We start from the raw sequence: 25293 nt of genomic DNA, 5'->3' as shown, positions 1-25293 counted from the left end.
GACTCTTGGGGTGTCTTGTGCAGGGCCAGGAGTTGGATTTGATGACCCTGATGGGTCATTTCCAGCTCAGCTCATTCTATGGTTCTATGATTCCAAGTCCATGCAGCACCTGTAAAAAAGCAAGTTTCACTGTCAGTGAACTTAGCATTTGTGAATGGTCCTGAGAAAGCAAAGAAGAGGGTTAACAAAGAAAGGATAGAAAGAGTGGCATGTGTTGCAATTTAGTTCCACCTATAAATGACTGGTGCAGATCTGTTTGATCTTGCAATTCTCCCTGGACCCTGTAATAACTAAAGCTTTTAAAGAGAAGATATTTTCCAATATGTATCATCAGTACCTAAATTGGGACTGGACTAAACAATGCTTTCATCATCCTCCAAGTCATTTCAGGCACTGGTCTTGTCCCCATCTCATTCCCAACAGCCTGCTAGGAGGCAGAGGATCTTATCCAAAGACTGTTGCATCAACTGCTGACTCTGATGGAAATACCATAGCAATATCTTTAAAATACTGCTGACTTGTGTGGCAGGATAGCATTTGTTAAAATACTCCTCTGCCTTATTTAATTAACTTATATCACTTAATGTCACCATAGTTTTAATTTTTCCATCTGCTGCCCTTAGATTTATGGGCAACAGCACAGTGTCTCTTCTAAAAGAATTCCTTGGAATAGTTTATGCAGTGATGTCTTGTGAGGAACAAGGACACAGGGCATTGAAATCTTGTTAGTACTTGCATAAGCTGAAGTGTCTTCTGAGAGGTTCTTAAAAGCAATAAAAGGTCCATAAAGCATGTTGGTAGGAGGAGCATACACTGGAAGAAATGCACAGGGGAGAAAAAGTTTGCACAATAAAGACCTCAGTGAAGTGCTAGGTATTAAGTGGAAGTAGCTACCTTCCTTTTAAGCTTCTCACTTTTATAACTCCCTCTTCAAGCAAAGGTGTAGTTTTGCCCACTTTGTCCATCACCGTCTACATCCAGAGCTGCTTGCTGGTTGTCTGTGCCTTAACATCCCTTTCAAATGCTGATGACGCACTTCTGCTCTCATTTCCTCTTCTGCCCACACATCTGTCACACAAACACCCTTCTGTATTGTAATAGGCTGTATTCTGGTTAATCCTCCAAGATAAAAATAACAGGAGCAACCCAGGGGAAGGAATGAAGTAAATGGCTCCAAGGATTGAAGCATAAAGTTCCAAAAAACAATAAGAATTTAAAAAGTAATGCTAAGGGAAGTGAAGATGCTTTAGAAAAGGAGAAACTCAATCTTCATTTCTGCCTGTGGTTTTCAAAGCAATAATGGTTTCCTTCCCTCACTCTTCTCAGCACATCAGCATGTATTTCTCCCCAAATAGCAAATTATGATGACTAGAGTACAGGGAGAAGGCCAAAGGATTTACTAACATATATTCTATGCATACCAGTGGTGGTTATGTCATAGAGAAAAAATGCCTGGGGTTTTTTTCCGAGTTTTTATAGCAATAACCAACAGAGGTCAGGGCATTTCCTAAAGATTTAGTGACTGTTTGGAGTTAATATACTTTACCTTACTTATGGACCACCATTTGCTCCCATCCAGCCATTAATCTGATGGAAACACTTTGCACAACAGTCACCGTTTCCTATGGAATAGCAGTACAAGTGGTGTTTGGAGAGCTACCCTGCATGTAAAATGCACATCATGTGCAAAAATAAAGGCAGGGAAAACAGCCTCCTGGACACAGGACAGGCCTGATTTTTGTGGGACAAACCCTGTCCTTCTGCTGGACATTCAGGGAAACAGGTTGACCTTTTCTGACCCCCTTTTACAGAGCAGTCTCCTCACTCACTGTTTTAAATAACAAAATTCAGTTTTATTGTAATTTAAAGAACAGGTCATTATAAAAGGTTAAGCACAAAAACTCTTGTAAAAGAGCTCCGGCTTCAGGCCAAGAGGTGTCTTACTCCTGCAGAGGCTTTGATGCTGTAAAAGTGCATCTTTCCATCTTATGTAAACTGCCTGGCACCTTTCAAAATGTTGCTGTCCACACTCATTAATTCAGTTTTCCAAAGCTCCTAGGAGCAGAGCTGGAGGGGAGCAGAGGGCCATCAGTTCAGAGGTCCCATAGCAAGAAAAGCTTCTCTGGGCAAACACCCAAGCAAGGCAGATGGTGAGAAGGTGAAGGCATGGCCCCAGAAGAGGACATCCAAGTAGAGTGTGGAGGAACCTGCATAGAGAACCTGCATGATCCACAGAGGGGCAAGGAATGGGGTAAAAAAACCAGCCAGACTCATGAGGAACTGAGCAGCAAAAAATATAATCAAAGGGTTAGTCTCAAAAAAACCCCATAAAATATGTGCCCAAATGATAGAACTTCTGGTACATGCTGAATATTTTGAGCAGTTATCTCTTACAGTTTTGAACAAATATTTCTAAAATACAATAGTATGATTTTGCTATTATTATCTGATTATTTAAAAGGCTTTTGTTTAGTTCTTCTGGACAGAATCCAAATAAGATTAGTAACGTGTATTTAAATCCTTTGTTTTGGAAATTATTTTACACATGTGAAAGAATGTGTATTTTACACACATGAAATCTCTCTGGTGAGCAGTATTGCTGGAGATGGTGAGGAAGAGTAACCTGTTGGTGTTCCTGCTGGCATTACTCCACAGGCCCCTGCCAAAAGATAGAGTTTATACCGACACAGGGTGTCAGAAAGAGTCTGCTTTGGAGAGGGGTTTTTATTCTCCTTTCATTCCTTGCTTTCAAGCCTGGGAATCAGAGCAGATGCCATAAGGGCCACACTTCCTGAATCTGGAGAAGCACGTATCCCAGACTGGAGAGCAAGTGATGTGTAACACCTCCATGGGGTTCTGTGACTCAGAGTGGGAAACACACCTCACCCTTCTCCTACAGGGCCAGGAACCAGTGAGATCCCATGGCTGTGGCTTGGGGAGACAGAGAAAATTTGCATATTAGGAGGTAGAATATGGCAGAAAATAGTATTATGAAAACTTCAAGCAGCATGCTCTAACATGGCAATGTATTCTGTGACTGTCCTGGCTGGACACTCTATCTATGTGTCCAGCCAGCACAAGGGTCCACTCAGACTCTCCTTGGGTTTAACTGGTCATTTCCTGGAATTTCACATCAGTTATATCAGGAGGAAAAAGCTTTTGACAAGCATTAAATCAAAGATAATTAAACTCTCTAAACTGGAAATTCTTTTATTTGTTTAACTGTGATGATCATAGGGCAGCTCAGTGGAAAGTCAGGAGGCATGCAGGAAACAGGCTGCTCTGCTGGGCCAGACTGGGGCCATCACTGGGCTGCAGTAAGCCCTGAAGAAGTGGGGAAGTGAGTGACCAAACCTGGGAACAGGGCTGGACACTGGAGCCATGGGGCAGGACACTGAGCTTTGGTGCAGGAGAGAGCAGAGGGAGAAGTTGGGTGGGAGAAGTGCTGCATGCTGGTGCTTGTGTGGATTACTGGAATACAAAAGTTGGTACCTTAACTTATTAACCAATTAGTGCTTCTGGTTTTATTTTTGCCATAGCACAAAAGGAAACATGGGGTTCACCAACCCATATGGTTTCTAATATAAGTTGTACATTAATGCATGGAACAAATAAGTGGATACTTAGCCAGGATGTGAATATATAGTTCATTAGCTACTTTGAACTATATCCTTTATGGATGTTCTTATTTACTTACAGTAACTTCTTCTGCTTTCCCAGTGACTATGCAAAAGCCTTGTGCAGATGAGTTTGTGGGCTGCAAATTCACACCCTGGCTATGGCACACAAAGTTACTCACTGCAGACAGGCCCCAACTTAAAGCACCAGCACTCCTTTGCATAGATTAAATTAATTTGCTTGAGTTTGTGGTTCCGCTATGATCAGGCATCAGCTGCAGAGGGTAGCTCTAAGGAGTTTCAAAATAGAAGCAGAAGAATAACAATAATTAATTGAAAAGGAATCAATTTCCATTGGTGGTCCTGGCAATGTTAGGTTTAGGGTTGTAGTTGATGATCTTGAAGGTCTTTTCCAACTTAAATGGTTCTGTGGCTCTAAATTGGTTGTGTCACTGTAGGTGTCCTGTCAGATGAGCTTTGGCAGCTCTTAAGTGGAGACACACAAAGGCCAAGTTCCAAGTCTTTCTTAACTCACACTCAGGACACCTGTCACACATGAGATACAATTCTTCCAGCAATGTTCAAGCAGTATTTTATGTTTTGGCTGGAGCAATCAGCCAGTTATGTTTCCTAAGCCCTTCTTGCTTCTTGTGTGTCAGGGAACTTTTGGGTCACGTTGCCAGTGAGGTAGAAGATGCCATTGAAGAAGTAACTGTGAAGCTGAGATAGGAGGCCTCTTTCTTCAGCCTATTCTCTGTTTGATCCAAGCTCCTGGATTGGGAGGACTTGCAGAGCTAGAGAGCAAGAAAGCTTCTGTGGAGACTATGAGTCCCTCCTTCCTCAAACTTTTGGAGAGCCATTTCTTGGAGACAGTGTTCAGGTTTAGTGGCATAAATAAGCACCCAAAGCAGTTCCCTGTGTTGAACATAAAAGGAAAAGAAAGGTTAACTTGCTGGAATTAATCACAGTTATAAAGGCTGAGATAATTAACTCTGTGTTTAATTAGGAGATCATATCTGTGAAAAGGGAGGTTTCATGTGTTAATAGTTTCCTGCAGTGCGTAAATGCTGAGACCAAATGAAATACCATGGTAAAAGTAAATGCTGAAGTGAAGGGGTAAAAACACACTGTATGTAATGCACATGGGCTTGTGGCATCAGGAATTTATTTTCCCATGGAAAATGACTGAAAAGGCTTGGGTTGATGCTGTGCAGGGCTGGGAGTGATCTTTGAGGGTCCCTTCCAACACAGCTTATTCTGTGATTCTGATGAGTCCAACTTGATCAATAGCATGAATGGAAGTGTAACACAGGGAGTAATTCCTTTTCCATGTAGACAACGGGGCTTCCCAAGTTCAAAATATGTTCTAAGCAGATTGAAAAATTGCTACAAATAACTGACCAGAAAAAAAAGAGTCAGAGAATGCAGTATGTATTCACATGTATGAATTAATGATCTTTCTGATCCCCATTCTCCATATTTGTGTTGCAAACCTTTTCCTGTGCAAACGTCTGCTTGAATGCATCACCCCAGAGCAATTACACTGATACTGCAAAACTCCACATCAGAACTGCTCCCAGCTGTGAATGAGTTGTGCAGGTGTTGTGTGAAAAACAAGCCAGGTTTTAGGGCTCATCTGTCTTATTGGGAATGTGTGGTGGGTCTAACATCACCTAGTGAAGCTATGGGATGCATTCAGTACTCCATGACAGAGGCTATAGAGAATGTTTTCCAGAGAGAAAACATTTGGGGTAGTGCAAAGTAATAAAATTCCAGAGGTAGTATTGATAGTATTGCCTTAGGTAGATCTCAAGGGCTTGATTTTGGTTTAGGGTATGGAGTTTGTCTTACTTCATTCCTATTTTTTTTACTACTAAGAGAAAGATACTGCCCTGGACTGGGCTGTTATTTCATAGTCCCCAGGTCAGCATAATGACCTTGCCAGGTCAGGTCCTGGCAAGTCTGTAGCACTCTGAGAACCTTGAGAAGTGGTACAAGCTGTATTCTTCAGGACATCTGAGAGGATACTGAAAACAATAATGATAAATTAAAAAAAAAATCATTATATTTTGCAAGGGATTAACTGTATAACCAAGCAAGTTGCTTCTGGATGTACCTTTTGTGTTTCTTTGAGCCAGAGAACAGGATCATAAGTGAAAATAATATTGTAGAGCTTTCAGATAAAGGTAGTATTTTTTCCTAGTTCCAGCAGTAGTAGTTCTTCCAGTAAAGAAGATTGAAGGGGAAACTGTAATTGTTGCCATCATTGTTTTTTAAACTGAAGTCATACTGTATCTAGCAAGCTGCTTATGTAACACTGTCTAAAATGTTTTTGCACTCAGAAAAGGTCATAGTAAATGACTTTGAAGCTTAATCACTGTAAGTACAAGACAATTTCTGAATTTCATTATAAATCTAGTTTAAATGCAGCGAAGTCAGCAGAGTTACTTGGGATTTACAGTAGAGTGAGTGTGTGCAGAATACGGATCCATGATTTTTAATGCTTTATTTCCACTGTGCAGATATTACACATTTCTCAGCAACTTGCACAGAATAATTTTAAAGAAGAGATTCAGCATGCAAACCCATAAAATACTAGCTATAGGACAAAAAAGTGAAAACTTTAACATTGTTTAATAAAACAAAAATGTTTTCTAGTGTTCCTACAGCAGTGGATAAAACTAGTGAATGTTTCATGTAGGGATTACAGTAAATAGTTTTGTATGTAGGACATTTTAGAATAGGATGTAAGAGTACATACCTGTTCTCTTTATAGTTGTGGTTACCTTCTTGATCCATTATATATTTTTGTGATCTGTAAAGAAAGACAAATTCTTTGGAGGAGGAGCAGCAGCTCTCCACAGGAGCCTGGTTTGTTAAGTTCCTTTTGAGCTAGTTTAGATCCTTGGGTTTGCTGGCTTGGGTTTTTTGGATAATGAAGCACTTTCACCACCTCAGAGCACACAGAAGAAACGGCAGGGCCCTTTGCTTCAGGATATCAATGTGCCATCAATCATGCTGGGGAAGCAAAGGCAGCAGGAGGAGATGACTTCCAGCACAAGTGGTCAGTTCCTTTTCTGAAGTAGCTGAAAATGAAAATTCATTTGAGGCGTAAAACAAATCCTGCATTTCTGTATAACTGCTTATGAAGAACACAGTAAAAGGTGAGAATTTAACAAAGAATAAAAATCATAGAAAACACATTTGGCTTCACAAGACTTATATGCAGGTCTGTGTCAAAACTTTCACGGAAGTCTCGGGATGTAGACCCTAAGCCTGATTTCTTTTCAGTACTAAGAGGAATGATGTAAAATACAGAAGAGGGGAAAGAAACCAGAAAGCTACTGGTGCAACAGACATGTAGTTTATGTAAAACAACATTGCTTGGGGTTCCTGTGTGGCTTTGTCTATATTGGACCTATAGGGTCTTACCACTACTGAGCAGACTGCAGCTCCTGCCTTTCTGCACTTCCTGTACTGTACACTGATTTGTGTATAAAAAACACTCCAAAAATGGCCCTGGAATTAAAAAATAAAATTACAGGAAGGTTTTGTTCAGTGATTTTGTTTTGAGAGATGCTTTAGGCTGTGCAAAATTCAAAGGGGTGGTTTTTCCTGTTTATTTTCTAATGATGAACTTTACAGTGTGCAAATATGGGAGGTGCAAATATATGAGGTAATTTTTCCTGCAGAAGCATCATGGAACAGGCAGATAAAACAGTTCAGGAGTATTTGGGAGTGTTATTTAAAGGTAAAGAGTTGAACAACACAAATGAATTACACAAATGAATTAAATTCATTGCCAAACACAACATGCTCCAGAAAAATAATCACGTATTTTTTGAAATCTATTTTGTTTCTATGTTTTGCTATCTCACTAAAAATAAAAAAAAATCTCATCCTCCAGGGAGAATTTAGTGTGACAATCACTTTTTGAGACAGACCCAGTTTGGTAGACAAGGTGCAGCTGTGCGGTCTGAGGAAGAAAGAACACTGTTTGTTCCCAGGAATTTCCTAGCCCAGGAGCAGTATGACTCCCAGCAAAAAGCCCACTGCTCCAAGGGTAAAGCTTATCCCTTTTTTGGCTGGACACCTTTCTACGCCACAGCAGCTCTGCCAGGCAGCAGGAGCAGGGCTGGGGTGCTTCCTGGCAGGCCTCTCCAGCAGGAGAGCACTGGATGCACTAGCATCGAGGTTTTCCACAGCAAGATGTTCATTTGGCTTTCAAGTTCAGCAAAAAAGCAGGTGAGGAGGCAGCCTGGCTCAGAGCTGGCTTTACCCATGATGTGGCTCTCTGCCCGCTGGCTCAGTCTGCTGCCAGGCCACCCATGCTCCAGTGGGTATCCAGGCAGCACAGGGGGCAGCTCTTCCCCTGGAAGATAAGTCTGGGAGGCAGCTGTGGGGGAAACTTTGGGGCCAGAGACATTGCCAGGAGTCAGACTCCCCAGGACCCTGTGCAGCTCAGGGAACAGGTTATCTGTTAGGACACCCAGGGATCCACCTATCTCAACTGAGAACAAGGCCACATCCAAAATAGTACTGATTTATTTTCTTCAGCCAAAAAAACGACATTAAAAAGTGTTATCCCACTGATGCTAGGCATCAATAAGGGCACTAATAATGCAAATCTAGGAATGGGGGGGTTGAACATTTATCCCTCTCTTCTCTAAGATTAGTCTAGTCCTCCTACGCATGCAACACTTTCTATCAGTTACTTGATAAGCCATCATTATGAATTACATAGTGGTTTGTTGATTTGGCATGTATGCAGTGATTCCTCTGGTGAAGCAAGCCAAGAGAATTAATTTCTGACAGGAAGTTGTTTCTAAACAACTAGAGATGGAGTGCCACTAGAGATGTATTCAGATCTGTTTCCTTGTGAAATGGGCAGATACATTTTTAAAAGTCTTCTTTTACTAGACAATACTGTACTGTCAATGCTGACATAGCTTATGGAAATCTGTTTAAATATCGTTAAAGGTCTAAGAGATTTGTTGATAGTGATTCTTTGTTTTAATTACAAGAACATCAATCCACTTAACTGTATGAAATTACTGAAAACTAAATAAAGCATAAGAGCATCAGACACTTGGGTCTTGTCTGCATGTTCTGGTGGCAGGGCAGGGTTTAGTGTGAAGAACACGACCAGAGCAGCTGGTTTCTATCAAATGGCATCATGATGGCATAAAGGAAGGTGCACTGGGCCCTGCTGGCTCTATTGTTCATGCTCTGCAGGACAGCTGATGTAATTTTCTCTGATGGTTCTCTCTCCTCTCTGCAGTGTCCTGGGGAGCTGCAAGGCATTGCCCATTCATGCTGCACTTGATGGATAGCAAAGTAAACAGGAGTGCACCATCCAAAAAGGCAGCAGTGCTGCCTTCCCATTAATATTCCCATGTATCCTTTTGGAGAGTTCTAGGGGTGAAAATCACCAAGTCTGAAACCTGTCAGATTCCTATTAAGGAATTGTTACTTTACAGATGTGGCAACGTTGATGTAAGGCCATGTGATACCACAGGCTTTGCAAAATAATGCCATCTGTCCACTGGAAATCAGGCTAAGATTAAACATACATCTCTCTTTATAGACCAATGACTATGTGTCAAGGGCAACATCTTTTGTTCACTGACCTGTAACATGATTTTTAAATGCATTTGTCTCCTTTTATGTTCACGTATGTCCCTTGAGGGTTTTTTTAGTATACTAGCACCCTGTAAATACACTTCTTGAAGCAAGTACCTTGATTAGATTTTGGCTTGTGTAAATATTTTATTTATCCTAAATTACTTCTTTCAAATAACCACATTTTCTTGCTTGTCCAGTATAAAAACTTGCCTCACACACTGTTGCTCTGGTGCCAAATTACTACAGCTCTAACTCTCCACAGAAACACTCGTGTGCAGAATTGTTTATGTGCATGTTTTAACTGCATCGTGCAGTAAACACACTGTACAGTGAGAACTAGAATTTGTTTAGCAAAAAATGTGTGAAAAAATGTAAATATTAAATAATAATATGTAATTTAAGAGCCAAAGCTATACATCATCATGATTCACCAGAAAAATTCCATCGATCAAAAAGCCCATATGTAATGGTATACTGTAATAATGACATAAAGGAAAGACAGAAACTTTTATTCTTTCTTAACATACATTAAAATAACCATTTCTGAAAGTCAAATCCTTGATTGTTTCTGCTTTAGTTTTCTTTAAGAACTGCAAAAAAATTTCATTTAGTTCCTCCCTCTTGTTCCCTGAGTTCTTGATACTCTGGAAGAAGCAGGTTCTACATAAGTTGTTAGATCATTTTTCCATAGCCAAATAATTATCTTTTGTTTAGAATCTGTAAACAACTGAAATGTGGGTTCTTTTTTAAACTATGTTGTCAGCATGAAGTTAAATACAGCTTCTGTAAGTAACATTTATAATGGATGGTACTACAAAAAGAGCAACATTAAGTGTCACCTTGACTGGCTGGATAGATTCCCTATATTTCAATATGAATAAAATGAGAAAATACAGGGCATAAATGCTGAACAGATCTTTTAGACAGCAGATTTCAGTCTAATTGCTTGAAGAATTATATGCAAAAGACCATTACACAACACATCAGTCAGAAGAGCATCATCCTCATGGCATTGCTAAGGGCAGAGAGATTACAACAACCATCTTGCGCCTTGTCTAAGCTCTTTCTTTTTATTTGGCTCTGGCTTGAAAGGCACACAAATTCTCAGTTAGAAATCCAGTGCATTACATGCTTTGTGAGTAACCCAGGTTAGCTTTAAATTGCATAGGTTCTGTGGCTTATTCTGTACATCCTCTGATCATTACTACAAAGCCACTGCAAGGAATAAAGCTGTGCGCACGCGTCAGATCCAGAGGCAGTCTGTGGCAGGCAGAGCTTGGAGCTGGCCCCAGTCCCCTCGCGGTGCCAGTCTGTGCACACAGCCTTTGGGATGTGACACAGGCTATGAATTACTTTCTAAAAGGTTGCATGGTGGGAATTGTCTTCAGCTGGGAAAGGGTTTGCTGTCTCAGCAGAGGACACTGATACACACAGACAGAAAAGCATACTCAGGTGAATTTGGTAAGTGATATAAACCTGGTGAAAGAGTAAAGTGAATGCAAAGCCTTAGAGCCGTACCTGTACAAAGAGCCTGTGTTGTCTCCTGGGAATCCAGTCAGACATGGGCCATGGACCCCATTCTCAAGGGAAGTTATAAAAAAATGGGAAACTTCTGGTTCAGATGACACTATACTTTCCAGCCTGTTGACTATGTCTTCTTGCTGCAGGCTATAAATACAAATTAGAGCAATTAGATTTTTCCATATAAACTGAAAACAAGCATCCCAATTTACTTTCCTATGTGGAAAACTGCACATTTCCCAAATAAGCCCCAGCTGGGTTGCTGGAACTCTGCTGTTGGGAAGGTTTTCATTGGTGTGCACTGAAAATCTGGATCCTGTCGTGCTCAGTGCCCATACTCTGTTTTATAGCAGGATTTATTCTTTCTTCAGGCAGAGCTGGGAACACTGACATTCACCCAGCGTGTTTCCTCTGTGCTGAATTCCTCTACGTTGAATGACTAACAAGAGACCAAGGAACACTCTGAAGATATCTTTTCATTGCTAAAGCTCAGATTTTCCATTCATTGCCAAGACACAGCATCCATTTCCAGCAGTAAATGTCATGCACACAATAGCTCTGCTGTCGGTGTGAAAACCTAGCTTAACTTTAAGGAGGAGGCATAAAAGATCAGAGCATATCCTCTGTGTGCAAAACTGTACAGTCCAAAGTATGTTTCAAAGTTTGAAATAGATGGATTAGACAGGGTTGTGTCCTAAGGCTTCATTATTTGCCTGCATCAAATGTAACTTTTTTTTTTTTTTTTTTAATTTGAATCATCTTTACATGCTGAGACACTAAAATGGATTATGGTCCTTACTTGGCCGAAAGAAGGGAGCATTTGTAGGAAGGTTTGCAGCCTACAGACCTGACTGCATGGTCTTCACCTAGATGAACAGTGTTTGTGAGAACGTTAAGAGACACTGGAGATGCTTGTTCTTAGTTTGGAGAAAACAGCATTCCAGAGGCTGTGTTTAAGCAAGCAAGAGATATGAGGGATGGCAACAGAAGATGGTATAGGACAAAGGAAAGCAGAGCCAGCAAAGTCTCAGTGAAAGGCAATGTGAAAAACAAATGCCAGGGAGCACATCTGAGGTGAGTGGCTGGACTGGAAGCAAGACCCAAATCAAAATCTGAACCTGCCTTGTAGATTGATCTTCAATACACAGCCTGTAAATTGATTCCAAAGTGGTATGATTCCTCAGTGCAGAAGTGTTCCATGTGTATGAGAATATTTCCCCAGCTTTATATAGTAAGAGACAGATAAAATCTGATTTGAAAATAATATAGCGTGCAGGGAATAAATTATATGCTCTGGCATTTGGTGGTGTTTGTGAGATATAATTCTATTTCTAGTGCAGTGTAGGCTTAAATAGCCAAATGGTGTTTATAGGAGATGGGCTGCTGCATTCCTTTTCAGTTTGCTAATATGCACTTGTCTGCTGAAGTAAACCAGCCCTGCACCGAATAAACACTTGGGACTCTCTTCATCTGTGGATTGATGTGAATAAACCATTATGTCTTCACTGGAGATCTATGCATCATATCTTAAATTGTGAAAAAAAAATCAAACAATTTGAACTGACTATGCTAATTGGATGCACTTTCAGTATGTATGCCTTAACTTAGTGAGTTGAAACTCAAACTAAAAATAATATGTAGCTGGAAAATCTTTGTGATGGACACTGTAAAATTCCAGCAAGATTGTTGAGAAGTGCAGTTTGTTTTTGTAAAGGCTTTAGGATCTTTGTTTTAAGTATGTTTAAACTATAAATACTATTAAGTGTTTGTTTTACTGCTGTTCAGCACTTTCAGGATTGCATTAGGAAATGGGGACATGTCATTTTGATTTGATTACCATGGAAAACTTTATTTTGTACAGTCCTCCAGGCACAGAAACATGAGTTCTGTAGTGGTGAATATACTACAGAAGTGGTGCTACCATGCTGTGTAGTGCCACCACCAAGTAGTAAAGAGGTAGGGAAAGTATCATCTGTTATGATTGAGCTGACAACACTTAGTCACTGGGAAAAAAAAAAATAAAGCTAAGACAATGGAGAAAATATTTTTGATTCTTCCTCTTCAGTGTAATCTTCAATGCTATAAAGTGATTCTAAATCCAAATCACTTTGGGAGATTGTTATAAATATTTGCACTCAGTTTTAGAGTGGTTCTTTTTCTCTACAGTGACCTGAGCAATCCCCCAAAACTAATGTCTGAACTTGTGTTGCTGCAGATTTTGCAGTTTTAGAAGGCATCAGGCTTTATTTAGAATCCTGCTTTCAGTCCCCAAAAAATTCAAATTCTGTCTGGATAAGGAAGGTGCTGAGCCAAAGCCCTTGATCCTTTCTTCTTGGATCTTGCTAGGGCAGTAGCTTGGTGTAAAGCTTCACCCAGTTCTGCTCAAGCAGCTCCCCCCTACCCTTTTACTGAGAATCATTTTAGCTGAGATTGTTGATGGGATCAGCTAATTAAGCCAGACAGAAGTAGGCAGGAAGCCAAGGCATGATTTTTTGCTTGCAGCATCTAGGTCTTGAGAAGGAAATTGTTAACATGTGGTTGCTATCTTGCCACTTGGAAATGCATAGCTGTGCTTGAACACTGTTTCACTATAGAGGGGGACTCTGTAAATGGAATTGCAAGCCTTCTTAATGGGAACAAGGACAGATCACAAACAAGGTAACCTAAGTAACTGCTTGATTGTTTTTATTAATGCCCAGAAGGGAAAATGTCTATTGGGTTATTTCCATGGCTTTCTAACTTACCTTTCTCTCATTTAACAGTGATACATATACAAGTAAGAGTAAGGACAATGCAAAATGAAGGAAGGAAATAGCTGTCCTTAAGCAATGTGCTTTTGCTTTCAGACTAGCTGGACTGATCTTCATCTTTCTCAGAAATCCCTGTGTACAGACAGTGAGCAGGATTGGCTGCTCAGTTTGCATTTCTCTTTGTTTACAGTGACAAAAAAGACCTCAGCTTGTGAGCAAAGCTCTGAGCAAGGATGTGTCCTGAAGGACAGGAACAGCTGGGCCTTCTGGAAGCTCTGCAGTCTGCTGGACTGTGTGGTCTCCAGACCAATTTTGCTTACAGTATGTGAATTATCTGCATATCCAATTTTATAAATTATTCCAAAGAGGAGTTAGTATAATGTTACTCTCCAGACTTCCCTCCTACCCTATCCAAGATGAAGCAAATCTGCAGGTTTTCAGCTTTCTTCTCACCCTTTTTCTGTTTCTCCTTTTCTCCTGTCTTTCTTTCTACTGACTGCCCAGATTTCAAAAAGCAAGCAAGCAAGAAAAGACTTATCAATCTACTGATTTTTCTGCCTGAAACTTTTACATCATAGAAAGTTTCAGAACTGAAGAGTTTTTGAAGAGAACATGAAAACTCCAAAACCTGATACTGTCACATTCCTATTACTTCATGGTACATATATATGTTTCTGTGTAGCATCCAGAACATTACACTTGACTGTTGCTATTTAGTGAGAACTGACAGCACACTTCATGCTGTTCAAGAAGCAAATGAAAATTCAGACCTCCTACCAGGAGCCTGTTTCTTATTCTGAAAAACAAACTATGCCTCAATTTTGGTCTGGGAGTTAATGTTATTTCAGAATTTTCTTCTTAATTTCCATCATTCCTATTCTGCAGATGCAGAAAATCACCTTCTTTACCGTATCTCCCACGACTCTTCATTGCCATCTGCAAAGGTTCCAAAATCTGAGCTTGCTGCTAATTTCAACCTCTCTTTTTTTTTCTTTTGGGAAGAAAAACAAAACCAAAACCAAACACCAAATTCCCCCCCAACCCCCCAAAAACAACCCCAAAAAACAACCCAAACAAAGAAACAGTCCATCTGCATAGCTGCTGAACAACTTATCAGCAGTGAGAAAGAGCTCCTTTCAGAGACCCAAGCCAATACTTCTGGTTAGGTCAGCCAAGAGGAATTGTCTTTTCTTGGGTACATCTTATACCCTTCGCTTCTTTCCAAGGGAAAACAGTTTTCACCAGGCAAGCTGATACTCTGCCAGCCAGAAAAACCTGTGCTGTTTGAAAAACTAAAGCTGTCTTCAATAAAAATCTTCTGTCTAATATAACTGTTCTTTCTTTATTAGCCAGCTGGGTAGTATTAAAGGGTTCAGACTATAGTATTTAATCGTATTAAAAAACCAGTAATTTTCTAAAAATTGCATTAATTTTTAATTTTATCTATTGTTTGATACTTTTTCCAATGGCCATGCACTGCATAGAGGTAACCAAACTGCTTGGATTCTTCCTGTTTGTTTTTAAAGGAATTGAAACTGGTTAATAATAGTGACAGCACTGTTACAACAAAATCAATTTTAATCAAAACATCAGTTCACTGAGCTATGAATAAACAAATCTATGGGTAGTAAGCACATTTAGCAATGTCTAACAGGAAAACATTAAAACTGGAGAGCCCTGGACTCCCTCCCCAACTCCATAGTGGGCTGCTGTGTGCTAGTTTTCATTATCTTTGAGACGGCCACAGCAGGACTCACTCCCACAAGTGGAAATGATGTCTGAAACTGCAAGGCAGAATAAGAGTGAACGATTTTGAGAAGAGGCTCTATATCATGAAGGCCTGAAGGAACAGACATTTTACACCATTGCTTTGAAAGCCTCAACACACACCCACACATGGATTGTCATGAATAACTCTGATGATGCGCTTGCCAGCTATTCTGCAGATACAAGCAAGCCAGTAAATGAGTTGCCTACTCATTTTCAGTAGTTGAGCAGGCTGTTGGCAGTGCCTGCATCAAAGCTGAAATATGATGAAAGGATTTGTGTTGTGTGTCCTGAACAGGGGCAGGCCTCCATCATGCTCATTTGCCGTCCAGCAAATGCTACTTCCTGACACCGTGACATGCTCGCAGGGGCAGGTCTCCCTCTTTGCTGTGCTGAGCAGTAAGTCCAGCCAAGTCTGCCACTCTTCTGTTTAATCTGTAACAGTGTGAGCAACTGTCAAATCTCAGGAGATTCTATGGAGCTAGCTTTGTATTTAAAAATAGAGCTGATAAGGGTGTGGGAAGAGCACATTCAGAAATCTGGCTTTTTGTTCTTCGTGAGAATTCTCTCTCTCTCTCTCTCTCTCTCTCTCTTTCTCTCTCTGACAGATTTTGCAAAGAGCTCACCATATGGGGGATGAGGGCTTGGGAAAAAGTTACCCTGAATTCCTTCAAATTTGTCCTCTGCTGGGGTGGTAAACTGTATGATTTAAGTTGCACAACTAATTGGATAATTTGTTCTATGTTCCAAATGTGTTTATTCATCCTTCATACAATCATTGGAGTCATTACTGAGGTCCAGTCTGTCAAAATGATTGGACAAAGGGTGATGGCTTTAAACTGACAGAAGACAGGTTTAGATTAGATATTAGGAAGTGGTGGATGCCCCATCCCTGGCAGTGTTTGAGGCCAGGTTGGACAGGGCTTTGAGCAACCCAGTCTCATGCAAGGTGGCAGGAAGGTTGGAACTAGGTGATCTTTAAGGTCTCTTCCAATCCAAACCATTCTGTGATTCTGTGGTTCTATGAAATTACTTTTCAAGTCTTTGCAAGTGGGTTTGCAAACCTTGCATATATATCAAGCAGTGCTTCTCCACAGACCAGTGCCACAAGGACCTTGAACCCCTGTCCTCTTCACCATGGAACTAGTAACTCTTCTATCTGCCCCTTTTTTTCTGGTGAATCCAACCACAGAACTTCTAAGTCCATATTGTGCTGCTCTGTATGGAATCACAAATTCTGTGATTCTGTGATTCTGTGACCACCAGACAGGGAGGACCTGCAGTATGCATCCTGAGGCCTGTGCTGTGGAAATGTTTCATGTGGCTGAGTTGCAGGGGCTGTAAAGCCCTATATTGAAGTCACTACTTGGGACAGCAAAAAAAATTTCTGTGAGAAATCCTTGCAGCTGGACATATGGTTGATCAGGACTCTACAAAACCCATCCATTTCAGAGACTGTTCACTTGTATTTTAAATTAATGAATCTTCAGCAAAGAGTCTTTTACCATATGGTCCAGTTTGACTACCTATATATACTTCATTTAAAATTATATTTGAAAGTCATGTGAAAAATTATGCTAAAAAAAAAACAGTGAGGGAAAATAAGGGATTTCATTAGATAAGGAATGCAATTCACAGCCTCCCAAATTAGGTATCTGGATCTGCTTATCCAGCTTGGCTCACTTGCCAGCTCAGTGGAAGTTACTGTATTTACTAACTTATCTGCTCTTTTTAAAGAGGGAACTAATCTTGCAACACTTTCTTTTCCTCTCTGTTCAGGCAAATTTGAACTCCCAATAAATTCTGTTTTGTTCATGATGGTGAGCTCCAAGAGAGTTTCAGTATATTTTTGTTCTTTGTATTTTTTACATCAGGAGCATGTAGCTGATAGAAACAAAATGTTGATGATTCATCTGTATTTTAGAACTTCTTTGTGCTTCAGAACTGATGCATATATTTTTCAAGGTGAAGCTTTATTCTGATCATTCAATGTGCCTCATAATGGCATTTTTTCTGGTGATTTTTTTAATGCTTTTTTAGAGGCAGTTTCAGCAATTAAAGCATGACACAGCAAATACTAAATATAAATTTGAGTGGAATGGTAGTTTTTGTTTTACACAGCTCGGTTTCCTTATCTCTGTGCAAAGGAGACTGGTTTACTTAAATTGGAATGTATAAGCTCTGTATAAGATATATAGCACTGAGTACACATGGTTATCTTGTAGAGCCTTTAGAGTTTGTAACGTACTTCTAGAGCTTTAGATATTTCAGTTTACTCTAGAGGCCTGTTAGAGTCAGCTTTCAGACATTGTGTTCCTGCCTACCAGTAACATCTGAAAGCAGTAACATAAAAATGCAGCAAATGTGTTATGGAAATACATGATTCAATTTATCATTTTTAAAATTAGCTCCTGATTTCTACCTTAATATGATGCAACATGAATGGTTTTCTTGTGTTTTTAATCCAAATTTTGAGAGTTTATCCTTGCTGTAACCATCTTCAAACACGGAAGTGAAAGACAAGGAGTATTTTCATGTATTTCAAGATACTTTATGATAGCTGTGTTCTTCTTATTTCTTTATTATTTTTCCTGTTCTATCTGTTAACTGAAATGGCTGTGCTAAATAAAGATCTTGTCATGGTGACTGCTGGAGCTGAGTTCCAGCAGGGCCAACACCATGAATGGCTCAGTTAACATATTGTCAGTGGTGTCATTGAGCAAGGACTTCCATGAATTAACTGACTTCATGGAGCATTCACTGGGGTAGAGCACAGATGGGAATCGTCTGCCTTTCTCACTTCCTTAATGCATTTTTGTTGCTCTCCATTTTCAACACAAGCTTCCTGACTGCTTGTCATCTCCTGCTTCAGTATATTATTTTTTTTTGGTAATTTTCACATTGGAAGCTTATGCATAATGCTGTTTTGGAAGGATGCAGCCAGATCCAGATTTTCAGTTAAGCTATTTATCTTTTCCTATTAATGTGTTTTGTTTGGGTCTTTCAAGCTTCTTACCTCATGAACAGATGGCAATTACTTTTCCTTCAGAAGCCCTGGAGAAATTCTCATGTTCTGGGTTGACCTTCTGATGCTTGGTTCAGAAGATAGTAACCTGCACTAACTAGAAAATTGCAACTGTGATTCTTCACTTTCATTTTAATTGATTTAACCAGACATTCTTACTCACAATATTTGAATGGTACAGCAATGCAGTATGTGATATGCAATTCTTAAACCATGGGATTCCTAAATGAGTGGGACTGTCCCAAACAATTCAAGCAGCAATACTTAAACTCATATATATTGGAAGTTACATGCTCACTTAGGAGCATGATTTCTTGTTTTCAAAGTGACCTAAGATCAGGTTACGTGTTTACGCCTCCCAGATCAATTTGGTCACTCAAGTAATGTGTTAAAAGTAGAATGATCTTACAGCCAAGAGAGAGCCACAAAGTTACTTTTAATAAGCTTTCTTGTCTGTGTTAATTTTAAATTAAAAGCAAAACAGTCTAAGCATACTGTGGTGGATTCATACACATCATATAATAACCCTGAGGTCCCATAAAACAAATTTGATAGGCACTGGTGGTCAGTACAAACCAGTACAGCCCAGTTTTTGCATTTCAGTAATTTTCTACCTTCTTGGGTAAAAAGGGTTTATCTAAAAATGTGTGTTCTATATGTTTATTATTTTACTGTGAGAAAGATACAAAGCACAAGACATAAGCAAATCATTCTTTACAGTGCCAGGTATATCAAAACCAGAGTGTTTTCTAAGGCTGCCTGTCCTGCACACCAGGCAGTTCCCAGCAGCACCCTGGCTGATAGTTGCTGGTCCTTGAGCATTGTACAGGGAACAGGCTGGTTCTGAGACATCTGCAGGGGCTGTGATGGCAGGGTATAGAAATGCCCAATTAAACTGGATTTTATTCTACCAGCATAGAATACCTCCTCATTTTAGTTATGGAATTCTCATTGCTGAGAGAAAAAAAAAAGTATTATAATAGTGATACATTATTCTAGCATATAGTATGTAATGAATTATTGTACAATAAGTGTCAGTGATTTTTTGTAGAATAAAAGTCAATGGAGGAAAAAATTAGGTAGGGGGCCTCATTAAGTTATAGTATTTATAGTTACAGTATGAAATAAATTTTTCCATCCGACTTTTACGTATGGGCATATGACAGTAGTGAGCTGACTAAACTAAGCACTGGCATAACTCCATTGACTTTACTGAAATTTCATCCCTTTGCAGCAATATTGGGTTTGGCTCAAACACAAGAGCCAAGATAATTTTCTGACTGGTAATGTTCATAGGTTGTATTTCTGACTTGGAATAAACAAACAACATATTTCAGGCTATAAGCAGATAATGACGGCCACTTAGAAGAAATTTCCATTTTCAAGTATTCATACAACATTGCATCGCTGGCTGGTTTGTGCTTTAGAGTGTTTGGCCCTCCTGTAACAGTTACTTATAATTTAAAATTCTGATTTACTGCAAAGTTATATAATTGGGGATGCTTGTTGCAAAAGGAAAACAGGACTTTCTCCTTTCAACACTGAGGTGGAAAAAGGCCAGGAACCTGAACTACATGGTCTGAACTTTGTTTCAGTGACTGCATACAAGGGGGTGCTTTTTGATTAACCTTTAAAGCAAGTAGGTTTAAACAGGTCAGGCTAAATGCTGGCTTTGTGCTTCTAATACAGCAGTTCACATTTGAGGTGGAGTTTAACATACATAAAGAAACTTAAAAAACCCTGCGAATTTACTGTGTAGAGATATCATCCAGTCTTGGATGCATCATCCCTCTGCACTCATTTGTCTCTGTGTAACATGGAGTTGACCAAGTCTCTTGAAGTAAAATGCCAGCTATAAAAACTTAAGCATTTTCAGTGGCAATGGGATCAAAATGCTGAACTGCAGCACTGCTGGGGCTTCCTGGGATTTAACATAAGTTTTAGCACAGAGAAACAAATACAAAAATATCCTAAAATCAGATAGTGTATTCACAGAAAATGAAGGTGACTCATGGGGGCTCAAGAACAAGAGAACAGGAGATTCTGTGAAAAAGTCATGCAGTAGAGTAAAAGAAACCTATTTTAAAAAATATTTTTTGTGAAAGCATAATGTCTTGAAAGGAAGCTGGATATGTTGATGAGTCCAGGGGAAGAGGCTCCCTGACTGCTCTGGTACATGCACTTAAACTTTATAGGAACCAAACATGGAAACCTGGGAGAAGACCTGCCTCCAGCTTGTTGCTTTTTACATATTCTCGCCATCTCCTCCCATACTGTTTATATTTCCTTTTCTTTTCTACTGCATTTGGGGAGAAGGGAAGATGGAGGAAATGGAAGATAGAATAGCAGAACTCAAAAAATTTCTCCTTGAGAAAAATTTACCTGGGAAATTCCTGTTTATCTTTGTAAGTTACTGGTTAGATGTCACTGGATGCCACTCCTGCATTTGTTCTTCCTGTGCTATCTGGGCTGATAACACAAAGTTGATTTAATTCTCTGTGACTTATTTTAAATTGATATGATACACACACACAAAAAAAAAAGGTGAAAAATTCCTGACACTGAAGGATCTTTTAGCAATGATATAAATAATTTCTCAGGTGAAAATCTGACTCTGAAAGCTGGAACATTAAGAAGGCTCTTCAATTTCAGGATGTTGATGATAAACCATAGCTGTGTTTATAGGTATGGTTACAGTGAGCTGCTTGATTTGACTCTCTCCCATGGTGTTAGATGTTAGTAAAAGCACAGTGCAAAGCAGATTCAAACCGGTATCAACATGTGCTCCTCTGTGGGACATGCACTCTCATTTGCTTGTAGAAAAGGCAAAAATAAGAACATTGTATACATTGTGTTATTTCATGATGCCTACTTTGCAGATATTAGATAATTAGATAATTTAGCATTGTTAATGCTGTGCAATGCACTCTGTGTACTTAGAACAAAACATTTCAGTATTCTATAGAGCAGCATGCCCCTACCAGCAGGTGTGCAGTTCCTTAGGTAATCCAACCTGTTCTTAATTATAGTGTCTCCCAAAACAGTTTAACGTCTTGCTTTGTAACATACATAGTTATTTTTTTGGAAAACAGGAAGAATTGTTCTAAGACTTCTTAAAGGCTGCTAAGACTTTGCTAGGACACAGTGTTCAACTGAAAAAGTTGTGGGTGGAGGGAAAGAACTGCTCTACTTAGTGAAGCAACTCAATAACTGAAAATTTGTGATTTTAATTTCAAAGTTATTTACAATGTAGATATGCTTGCAGAGAAATACCGCTGTTGTTTTTTGATAGAATGCACACATGCCTAATGTCTAATTAGACAGGAGAAATGGTCTGCATTCTCTTAGAACAATGTTTAGGTATTTGCATTTGGGTTTTTTAAAATAATATTTTAATTTTATTAAATGCGAAAGCAAGTGTGTAGAAGAAATATTGAACTTATTTCTGGCTTTTATCAAAGGAAAATGCTGCTTTCACAGGTTATGCCTCAGCTTAATTCCACTTCAAGCATTATGTTTTTACTGAAGGGGAAAAAAGGGATGTGATTTCTGAACCCGGAGACAGATCACAAACCATTGGGTAAGACATGCTCCGACTGATCTTAGGGAGACAGCATCTGCCTACCACCAGTGCTAAAGCTGTTACTTTCTATTGCCGTTTTCCTCTGTTCATTCTGCCAAGAAGGTGGAGCTTGTGTCAGAAAAAAAGATCTGGGGAGAAGGCTTTTCAGACACCAAGAAATTGAGTCCATTCACTGCCTGGAGCATCACATTTCACAATAATTACCTGGGGATGAAGGCTGTTTCCACTTACAGTTTTATTCACGTGTAAGGTTACACGAGTTTCCCCTCATACTGTGCTGCTGTTTTCCATGAGTATCAGGACCTTTGATACCCCTTACCCCTCTTGAGTGAAGAGCACTGGAACACAGATTGTCATGCTCCTAATTCTTATCAACCCAAGAGATGTAAGAGGTGACAAGCTTAGGAGTTGAACTGGATGACCTTACAGGTCTTTTCCAACCTTAATGACTCCATGTTTCTTGTCTCATGCAAGTCACCTTGGGACAGAGGAACAAAGGCACAGGAAGTGGACCAGAGCCATGACTACCCACCCCTAGATGGTCTAGATGTCTAGATGGTTGGGCTTCACAGAGAGGACATGCTAGGACAAAAGAGACTTGTTAAGAAGAGGGACTTGGGGTGTCCTCAGGGCTCACTGCATTGCCAAGCTGAAATCCATATGAAAATAGGGATTGCTTCAGCAGCATTAAATGGCACAATTTTTTTTTTTATTTTTTTTTAGGAGGTTCAGAGCAGTCATCATAATTTTTCAAGAGATTTTTGAAAATCTAAAACAAATACTGCTCCAGATCTAAAACTGTATACAGAAGCAGACTGCAGCTGTAAAACATTGCTGGATAAAGAATAAAGCATTAACCAGCTAAAATTTATTTATAGAGTTAAACTGCCGGCTTCAGCTTGGCCTGGTTTCCAGACAGATACACTGTGGTCATTTGTAGTGAAAAAGCTTTACTAATTACATTCAGTTTCTATAAAAATAACTTAAAATCCAATCATAACAATGAAAGTGTCTCAGATTCTGTTATCTGACTGCTTAAACTTAAGCACAGTTGGTTTTTCCTTTCTGCTCTGAGCAGTAGCACTGCCAAAGTGGGGACACCTTGGAAGACAGCCCTGTGGCTGGAGGGGATACAGCCAGAATATCTGGCTGTGTTCTGCCACCCTCATCTTGGACCTTTCATCTTTTTTTTTTCTTCTGTGGTATTGTTCTTGACTAGACAGGAGATACATAAGAAACTGTAAAGCTTCCATGAAGGGCAATACAGATTATATAAAACCACTGCAGTGACATTTATTAGGAGAATGTTACCACACCTTTTCCAGACATGTAGCTTTCCTGCAGTCATGATATGCCTCTAGATTCTTGCAGCTGCATTTCAAGACAGCACCACAAACTCTGGAGCTTAGCAGTCATGAGGCAATTTTTCTTCTTGCCTGCAGCTAGCTACCTTCCCCGTCTTAAAATTCAGCTTCCTTACAGCTCACTGCATCCTCCTGTAAATATGAAAAGTAGTCAAGCTAATCCAACAAAATAGAATGCTACAAATGTCGCACACAGTCAAGACCCTTAAAGAGGTCTTGAACTAAGTCATTTATGTGTCTGTTCTTCAAAGTTTTGCAATATACTTTCATTTTTATTATTATTCTACCATGCATCTCTCTTGCAAATATTCTTAAACATTCATGTTGGCTTCAGGGGTGAGGGCTGGACACTTTCACTGAGGTGATGTCAACAAAAAATTTAGTTCCTGCTTTGGTGCTCTGCTGTAAACCAGTATTTGTGGCTTCTTGAAAATGTGTCTTTGCACAATTTCATATTGATTCATATTGTACCACCTTCATAAAAGGTCATACACAATGACCTTTTAGCATTCAAGGACTTCTAGCAACAGTCTGAAGGTTTTGACAGCATCTCCTGCAGTTTTACTATTTGGGTTTTTTATCCAGTATTTGGTAAGATTTAAAGTCTGTGTTTCTACAGCTCTACCTACGGAACACCCACTGACACTCTGAAGTTAAAACAAGCTGATAAGGAATGCACATCATGTCAGATCTTTGGTGAGTGTGTAAGGGCTTTATCCCCTTAAGAAAAAGGATGAAATAATAACATGCAGCATTTCTACATGCTCATGCCAGTACTTCTGAGGCCTGTTTTACTGAGTACATTCTGAATACCAAGCTAGGCATAAATAAAACATGACTTGTGCTGAAATAAAACATATAACTTTCCAAAGAGATAAAAGCTGTTCTGTGATCATCAGCTACTAATTAAAAATGCATTGGGTCAGCAGGAAATGTTTGAACACAATTTTATTTATTGAATGTGAATGTCTCCACACAAACACAGAACTGATTCTGTTTCACCTCACCTCCCTAAACTATCATGTCCATCATAATCTACAATGCTGTCTAAAGCACTGCTTTTCTTCTTTTGGTGGGTGTGCATTTTGTAATCTTGGTATGGCTATGCTGAAGTTAGAAGTTGTCCAAGTGCTTTCTCCCTCTCCTTGTTTTTGTCTGGTAACATGGATTGCTGATTGAGTCAGGGTCCTGTTCAGAAGGTAGTTTTCATGGGCACCACTGGGCTGCAGTTGAAAGCAGCAGTAACAAGAAGTCTGCTGTTGCAGAACAATCTTTTGAAGTATTTGGAGCAGACTCAAAGCAGTGTGGAGAGGGGATGTGCCTCTTATTGGGTTTGAATTATTGCTGACAGAAGCATTTTGTTCCCAGTCCTGTGGCTTAAATTTTTTGATGTTACTGTGGATCTTTTGGTGGAACTGATCATTCAAACATTTTTCTTTATTTCCACATCATTTTCTTACTAAAACAAACATAAGCAGGGGAAAATAGTGATTTTATTATGAACTCTACTTACTAAAGTCTGAGCATACTGGCCTTGGCTATTTCCAGTGCCGCATCCCTGGAGTCAGGCATTTCACCTTCCTTTTCCGATGACCTTTACACCAGGCTAATGCTCTCAGCTCAGCGCTTTCCTCGGGGACGGGCACCCTCCGCTGCCCACCAGCCCCTTCCCCGAGCCCAGCCTGAGCGGGCGGCGAATACGTGGCCAAACCGGAGCCCAGAACCAGTTCCGCGGTCCGGCGGGGCCTGAGCGGGCCGGACGGGCCGGCCTGGCCCGGGCTGTGCTGGGCCGGCCCGGGATGGCCCGTGCGGACGCGCCCCCCGCCGCAGCCCCTCGCTGCGGCTCGCCCCGTGGGCCGGGTTATGTAAGCGGTCCGGCCCCGAGCAGCAGCCGCCGCATCTGCGGCGCTCCCGCCCCTGTCCCCGCCCCGCTGCCAGCGCCAGAGAGGCAGGAGGCGGCGGCGGCGGCAGCGCAATAGAGCAAGTTTTGTCTCCGGCGAGGGGGTGGCCGGGTCCCAGCGCGCTCGGCAGCCCGGCAGCA

At 40.2% G+C, this 25293-nt stretch overlaps 1 protein-coding gene and 1 long non-coding RNA gene across 3 annotated transcripts in view; one reads left to right on the top strand and one right to left on the bottom strand.

Moving 5' to 3' along the window:
• The window catches only part of CEP85L (centrosomal protein 85L), a 136220-nt gene that overhangs the window by 4691 nt on the left and 106236 nt on the right, over positions 1–25293 (top strand). The window lies entirely within an intron of this gene.
• Positions 1832–25091, bottom strand: LOC111927189 (uncharacterized). Of its 2 annotated transcripts, XR_015283140.1 has the most exons (9): positions 24766–25091; positions 23205–23384; positions 20688–20774; positions 18297–18402; positions 10761–10910; positions 6571–6703; positions 6379–6432; positions 5506–5644; positions 1832–4532 (listed from the first exon to the last, which is right to left on the bottom strand). It is a non-coding gene; the product is annotated as an uncharacterized LOC111927189 (long non-coding RNA). The 2 variants fall into 2 exon arrangements; XR_015283141.1 differs by lacking the exon at positions 20688–20774 and having other exon boundaries at positions 24766–25075.

The sequence above is a fragment of the Cyanistes caeruleus genome, chromosome 2 (genome assembly GCF_971803275.1).
Source record: "Cyanistes caeruleus chromosome 2, bCyaCae1.hap1.1, whole genome shotgun sequence".
NCBI lineage: Eukaryota > Metazoa > Chordata > Aves > Passeriformes > Paridae > Cyanistes > Cyanistes caeruleus.
Note: the sequence above shows the minus strand (reverse complement) of the source record. Positions and strands in the feature narration are given on the sequence as shown.